At 38.7% G+C, this 8263-nt stretch overlaps 1 long non-coding RNA gene across 1 annotated transcript in view; it reads right to left on the bottom strand.

Annotated features, from left to right (window-relative positions):
* LOC115071902 overlaps positions 1 to 7193 on the bottom strand; it is a 14537-nt gene extending 7344 nt beyond the window's left edge. Inside the window, exons 1-2 of the long non-coding RNA XR_003850960.1 lie at positions 6945 to 7193; positions 5338 to 5343 (exon numbers count right to left, since the gene is read on the bottom strand). This is a non-coding gene — a long non-coding RNA (uncharacterized LOC115071902). The remainder of the gene's footprint in view (positions 1 to 5337; positions 5344 to 6944) is intronic.
* Between the last annotated feature and the right edge of the window lie 1070 nt (positions 7194 to 8263).

Below are 8263 nucleotides of genomic sequence, written 5' to 3'. Positions count from 1 at the left end.
AGCAACAATGCCAGATAGGAGATACCTTCTTTTGAGTTGTTGGCCAGGGTGGCCAAAGGGACTCCCACATAGTAACCCAGCATAGAACTGGGAAAATGAACAGTAGACCCCAAACTTATCTAAGCAATATTGACAACTGATTGCTGCTAGATGAGGAACAGCAGACCCTCCTAAAACAAAAACCTCTGGGTAGGCTGACTAGATTCACCAGATGGACAAGTAGTGGGGAACAGCTGAGGGTGCCGACAACATAACAGACAGTAGCAAGGATGACAGAGTATAAGGGGTCTAGTGGGGGGGAGGGAGGCTATGGGAGGGTGCCATCTGGGAAGTGTGTGTATAGATGAATAAGATAGTTTGGGATGTTCCGTGTGATATACACACAAAAAAAAATCAAAAATTTTAAAAAATGTATTATATTTGGGGAGGAAGCATAGAAGTTTACATCATGTTAATTAGTAGATGTTATAAACATTACAATTGAAATCTACCTGATGACTTCAAAGATATACACAGCCACCAAGGATCCAAGTGCAACCGGTTATGACTAGTAATAATCACATACATGCAGATTAGAGATGCATGTGCCAACATCTCAGTGTTAGTAGCAAAAACAATGAGTCTTTCTGCAAGGAATAATATATTCTAAAATAAAATGGAAATCTTTTTTAAAGGCTAAAAACTCATTCAATTTTATGTCTTACAGGGCTTTTACTGAGTTCAATATTGTATAACTGTATTAATTCAAATGTGAACCTAGAAACTTGCAGCCACTCGTGAAGGTGTACTCTTGCTCTGGATTGTGTTACTGAATGTTAAATCTATAGTGAAATGCTTCTTCTGATCATGTAGTTATTTTAAAAAGTTAAATAATGGTTAAAAAAATAATTCTTCATAGCATAAAAATTTGCTCCTTAGTAATTAGTAGATGTGAAAAACATGACCATTGAAATCTACCTGATGACTTTATATCCATGCTCAGATGCCAAGAAGCTCAGAAAGTAACCTACTGTAACTAGTAATAATCAGATATATAGAGACTAGAAATGCTTGTGCAAACATATTGTCAATTGCATTAAAAATGAATTTTCCTATATGAAACTGTGTATTTTAATAATGAAATGGAGATATTTTAAAGGCTAAAATCTCATTTAATTTTATGTCTTATAGGATTTACACTGAGTACAATATTGTATAACTGTAATAATTCAACTGTAAACCTAAAAATTACAGCCAATTTTGAAAGAGATGCATCTTAGCTCTGGAAATTGTTACTGAATATGTCAATGCTGTTGTAATGCAATGCTTCTTCTAAGTGTGTGGTTATTAGATAAAATTTTTTTAAAGTCCTAGAAGGACAGAGCCTGGAGAGATGGCTCATTGGCTAAGAGCACTGACTGCTCTTGCAGAGGACCCAGGTTCAATTCCTAGCACCCACAAGGTGGCTATGCACTGTCCTTAACTCAAGTTCCAGGGGAATCTGAAACCCTCTACTGACCTCTGCATCATGGCATGGCACAGGTGCAGTTACTTACATGCAGGCAATACACTCATACACATAAAAATAAAAATAATAAATAATAAATAAAATATTCCCATTGAAATCAGGAACCAGACAAGGATGTCCACTATCTATACTCCTTTTCAATATAGTGCTTGAAACACTTGCTAGAGCAATTAGAAAAGAGAAAGAATTTAAAGGAGGACTAATAGGAAATGAATACGTCAAATTATCCTTTTTTTTGCAAATGATAACTTATTGTACCTAAAATATGCCAAAAATTCCACCAATTTCAGAGGAAATCATATTATTCCAACAACCAAGTGACAAGTTACACATATAATATCTCCAAATAAGTCCATGTGTATAGCTAAAGTCTACATAACAAGAAACAGTGCCAAACGGGAAACCTTCCTTTGAGTTGTTGGCCAGGGTGATCCAAAAGACTCCCCAAAATACACAGGCTATTGCCACAGCCCTTGATTGCCTCCCAGAACTCGAAGTAAAGACCCTAGTGCTGAAGACAGAACTTACTTCAGACACAGGATTTGAAGCAGTGAAGCTGGAACTGACCTGGAAGCCATTTCCCCTAAATAGCTTTGGAAAGCATTATATAAGGTGCCAAGGGAGTACATCAATTGATGATTCACCATCAGCTTCAAGACCAAATGACCACATCAATGACCTGCACAGCATACAACATTGGTGCAGTAGTGGTAATTTCATATTCAGACAATCAACAGCTACGCAGTTGGAGTAAAAGCCCACTCAATGGGAAGAAATTCATGTGTGGTGCTGTAAACATAACCAAATACACATGATTGAAGTGGTCATAGATCCTAAAGAAAACCCCAAAACTGTCACGTCCCTAGACTAATGTAATTTCTGACTATATGCAAAATATACTTCCTTATATTTACAGACAAATATCCCAGTGACAACCCATCAAAGAAGCTTCTTTTGCACCAGCAGAGACTATTACAAAGTACCACAACTGGTCATACACAGTCATTGTCTGTGAATTTCTCAAGTCTAAGTGGCACATCTACGATGCAACCTCTACATCCAAGACTCACAGAACATAGAACGAGGGTAAAGAAGACAATGCTGAATATCTCAATTCGCATTAATGAAGCTCCCTCATGCAACAGAGGGCCAGGAACACAAAAGGTCACAAAAGGCCAAAGTGTAGAAGCTAAGAATCTGCAGACTGCAGGTCCTTGCACAGGACTTCTATATTAAACTACATCCACCCAGGGCTAAGGGACCATGGCAGAAGGAGGGGTACAAATATTGTAAGATCCAGGGAGGAGGTGCACGACCACATGGAAATAAAGTCCTTCAAGCTTCTGGGACCCTGCTCATATGAACCTACAACAATGGTGTCAATATGCACAGGACCCATGCAAACTCAAGCAAACTTAAAAACCTACCATAGAAATGGGAAAATGGACAGTTCACCCCAATCTTAACTAAAGAAATATTGGCAATTGATTCCCCCAGGGAGAGGAAGAGCTGATCTTCCTAAAGGAAAATACTATAGATAGACTGACTTGATCTCAGTAGATGAACTTGCACTGAGGGATGTCTAGGTACACTAACTTGATGCAATAGGCCTTAAGGCAAATGATAGAATGCATGAACTCCAATGGAGAGGCTATGGCAGGGTGCCAGTGGGGAAGGCAGTATAAAGATGATTAAGATTTATTGAGATGTTCTATATGAAATACACAAAAATTCAATTAAAAAATAGAATACACCACTGCCTGGCATGTTGATGTGTTCTTATAATCTAAGAACTTAGGAAGCTAAAAAAGCCTTGCCTATTGACAGCTACACTGTGTGTCAAACACACACACATGTACAAACACACAATTTCCTTTGCATAGATAGAGTTCCACATACATGCACATACATTTGAACTGGTACTTAATTACAGGGTGGCAAGAAGAAATAAGAGAAAATACAACAGAAACTAACAAGGCCTCTAGGGAATTCACCCAAATGTGGAATGGACTCTTGAGAAGCAGCCACTTTAATTAAGTCCAAAGTCTATATTTGGTCATACAAAGATCACAGAAGAGCATTTTAGAAACACACAAGGACTTGGAGGAAGGTCTGGGTATGCTGAAGAAAGACAAGGTCACTAAGGAGTGGAAACAGACACAGGTCTCATGGCAGGAGAGCATGGAACACTTCCAGCAAGGTTAAGGTCTATGCTAAGTGCAATGGGAGACTATGAGACAGTGGTTACAGTCAGTTCATGTTTTACTGAATATTGCTGGTATACATGGTGCCTAACACACAGAAAGGAAAAAGTGTCAACTGAATTCAGATTTTTATCCTGCACTTATCTGGAATCACCTAATCATATTAAAAAATGAACTCTGAATAATTCCTAAATCCAAATACCTAGATAGAAAATAATCAGTATCTGGAAAATTATAAACAAATGAATAAACATAAACAAAGAATTCTAAGTTTGCTGGATCAAAGATTATATATCCTGGTATCAATATAGTTTCTCCCAGATATGCATTCAAATATGAAGGCCTTTCTTACTATGAAAGAATTTTGTAAATGCAATTAACTAAAATGAACTCTAAAATAGGAAGATCCCTTCTTCTACTCTGACCTCTATCTTCCCTCCCATGAACCCCCACATACCTTGACCACTCGTTTCCTGACCTCTCTGGATTTTTCAATTGAAACACAGATATCTAAAATTCCAAAGCTAGCATCAAGCTACAATAGAATACAGGTGATAATTGTCTTTCTGGGTCTGTGTTACCTCACACAGCCTGAATATTTCAAGTTCCATCCATTTGCCTAAAAATTTCATAATTTGGGTTTTCAACAGATGAATAGCATTTCACTGGGTAAATGTGCCATACTACCATTATCTATTCATCAGCTGGTGGATATCTGGGTTGTTTCCATTTGGTGGTGAGTATAAAAATGGCAGCAATGAACATGGATCAACAGGCATCTCTGTAGTAAGACATGAGCCCCTTCGGTTTACACCCAAGAGTGGAATGGCTGGATCATATAGTAGATCAATTTCGAGCTTTTTGAGAAATCTTCATACTGATTTCCCATAGTGACTGCACCAATTTACATTGCCATCAGCACTGGATAAGAGTTCCCTTTTCTGCACCTCACCTCATCATAAACATTTGACCTTGTTTTTTTTTTTTTTCTTTTTGAGTGGGTGGTGGTCAGAAGAGGAAGTATGGGGAGGGATAAATAACACTAAAGGTCTTTAGAAAAACCCGTATGGGTGCTGTTACCGTGGCTTTGAGTTCGTATGAGTAACTTTCCAGCTGTCTGGAAAACTCTATTTTTTGTGGCCATTCATGACCTCTGGCTCTTCCAATCTCTCATGTAACCATAAAAGATTCTTAGCCTACAGCCTAGACATGCCATTCCTAGAGTGCTGAGGCCCAAGACTGTTAATGAACTAGCTGCTAAATCAATGACCATTCATGCCTCATCAAAAGAAATATCAATCTACTAGTGTTATGAAATATTAAGAGATCTACATGGAAGTTATCTTCCCACTAAGCTCATGTCCAGGATGGTGCTGAAGTCTTTGCCTTGGACTGCACTGTACAAAGCTCTGACCCCTTTCTACCACAGGGGTGCATTTCCTAAAATGCATCCATTTTCACACAAAGAAATTGGAATCATTTCTAAAAAATACAAATAGGAACATATTACATCATGGTCTGTTCCTTCTGATTTCTTGGTCACATTCTGTTGTCACTAAAGGAACTCTGGGCAAGGGACAGGAGAGAACTATGAACAATTCAAACAGACTTGAAGCTCACTGCCACCTGCACCTATGATGAAAGTTTTCAGTGTTTCAAGTGATTAAAGATGGTTCCTTTAATATGGGACATCATGAAAATGTTCAAATTGTAAACTTATTCTGAGTAAAAGTATCCTTTTCTATTTCTTTTAAACTTTATATTGGAAATTTTTGTTGTTTATTCTACCTATGATCCAGTTATAGATCCAGTTCTGGTGTTATTCTAGCATACTTTTTTTTGGTGTCAGAGTTTGCTTATGAAGAAATAATCTCCAGAAGGCTCCTATGTAAAACATTTATTTCCAACCTGATGGTTCCAATCTTTTGGAGGTGATTGGATCATGAGGACTTCAACCTAATCAATGGATTCAACTATTGATTATTCATGACTGAACAGCATTATTGGGCGTGGTGGAAAATCAAGTATCTGTGCTAGTTTGAAGAGTTAGATTACTAGGGCCAGGCCTTTGAAGGGGCAGTCTTCTTCCTGGACCCTTCCTCTTTCTCCCTTTCCTTCCCAGTTTCCAAGAGGTGAGCATTTTCCCCTGCCACACCCTTCCTCCATGATATTTTAACCTCACCTCAGATGCACAGCATTTAAGTTGCTTTCCTCAGATATTTTGACACAGGGAAGAAAAAACTACCACTCAGCACAGCCCACACCACTTCAAGCTTTTCCTGGAGAAACACCTAGACATAGGAACATCAAGCACTTTTCAGATGGCTGATTCCTAGGCAGACAAGCCTTAAGATATTTGGAGTTTTCCAAGTATTTTATGTAGTATAGATCACTCTTGTCCCTACTCTATCTTCAATGTAGGTGCTCAACTGTTTGGGTTTTTAAATGAATGCACAAATGGGATTAGTTAGCACTAATGCCAGTTATTTCTCTGGGAGCACGAAGTGTTTTCCCTTCAGAAACATTAAGTTCTAGGAATTGATGTGAGATGTAAAGACTAGAAGGTAGAGTATGTTGACCCAAAGCATATCCATCAGTGGGGTGGAGTGAGGTTTCTCATAAGAAAAGCAGATGGCCCTCAGAGGGAAATGTGGCCCAAAAGTAGTGGCAACAATACCATGTTTTGTCTTATTTTGGGTTCTAGATTATTTTGTAGGTAAAATATGTGTGACAGAGATAGAGATAGAGAAAGAGACACAGACTGAGACATGTACACAGGGAGATGAAATTAAAAGAGAGACTAGAAGAAGGAAGGATCATAGGAGAAAGAAGGGGAAATGGGGAGGTTAGGTGGCTATGATAAAATATACGATCTACTTGAAAGACACTGTTTTAATGAAGCCTATGTACAAAGAACATACACCAATAAAGAATTTTAGGTCTAGCAAGATGGCTCCACAGGTGAAGGGACTTGCCACTGAGACTGATGCTACACATGAATTCAATCCCCAGAACTCACATTGTAGACAGAGAAAATTAAGTCCCACAGGTTGTCCTCTGACCTCTATAAACAAACCATGGCACACATGCACACATACTACTACACAAATACAGAGAGAGGAAGAGAGAGATGAATATATAATAAAACAAAAAATTTATAAAAATTAAAAGAAGAAATGGACACCAGTAAGGGAGTGAAGAACTCTAGGAGCTGCCAAGTCTTCATCCTGGACACTGCTGATGGTGAGAGTGAAATCTGTCCCAGACCCACTGCCAGTAAACCGATCAGGAACCCCAGTCTCCCGTGTGGACGCCCAGTACATCAGCAGTTTAGGAGCCTGCCCTGGCTTCTGCTGGTACCAAGACAAGTAGTTCTTCTGGTTTGAGCTATAATAAAGACTCTGGCTGGACTTGCAGCTGATGGTAACTCTCTCTCCTGCTGACACAGCCAGGGAGGCTGGAGACTGGGTCATCACAATCTCCCCACAGGCAGCTGTAATCAGGAATAGACAATGATCATACATTATATCAAAGATCAGACTTTACAATATAAACTAAGTTTTCATTTAAATGGTCTTGTTATAGTATTTTATCAGTATATTATTTTTTAAGAAAGATTATACCCTGATACAGATTGTGGTTCTTATATACAAAGATGTGATTCTGAAAAGATTGTAATACTTTTAATTTGTCACCAGACACCCAGAACAGCAAGGACATGAGTACCTGGGTTTGTGACACCATCTTGCTGCTTCTGCCTGTCTGAAGCGGTTTAGTCCTCATTGCAAGAGCTCTGTTTATAAATTCTGAGAACCTGGGCTGGGCCTGGAGGGACCTATGCAGAGCAACCTGCAAATAAAAAAGCAAATTTCCAGGGCAGTGAATGTGAGAGTATTTGCTGTAAATCAACAACCCAAAATACCATCACAGAAAACTTAAGACAGGAAATGATCAGCTATCAGTGCTCAAGCAACAAACCACTAGCAGTTCTAATGCCACGCTTCAGTTTAAAATCCAAGGCGTACTTAAATTAGGTGAGTTTTATAGAAATGTTAGGAAAGCTATCTCAGACTGACAATGCTAGGAGAACAATTAAACGTATTAGAAAATCACAGTGACAAAAGAGAGAAAACAGCAAGAGAAGAAAGAGAAAAAAGAAGGAAGGAGAGAAGGAAGGAGGGAGGGAGGGAGAGAGAAAGAGAGAAAGAAAGAATGAGAGAAAGAAAGAAGAAAGAAAGAAGAAAGTCAAAAGAACTACAACAGAGCGGCCAAGAGAAACCCAGAAATCACTCTGTGAAACTCCTGCAGATGCTAACTGAACCTGGCCTAAAACAGGCTTTAATGTCAAAATAACAGCAGACTCCAGAAAAAAAGAAATTACTAAGTACCCTTCACACACCTACTGGGAACTGAAAGGGGAATCTAAAGAAGTGGGAATTAGAGGAGGAAAGCCAAAGAAAATTGCATCATAAAACCAAGGTTATAGGCCAAAACAGCCAAGAGGTTTTACTCAGAAACACATTTTTAACAGGGGTCTAGAACTCAGCAATAC

The sequence above is a fragment of the Nannospalax galili genome, unplaced genomic scaffold (assembly GCF_000622305.1).
Source record: "Nannospalax galili isolate Female #2095 unplaced genomic scaffold, S.galili_v1.0 scaffold1460, whole genome shotgun sequence".
Taxonomy (NCBI): Eukaryota; Metazoa; Chordata; class Mammalia; order Rodentia; family Spalacidae; genus Nannospalax; species Nannospalax galili.
This window is presented reverse-complemented; position numbering and strand designations above follow the sequence as displayed.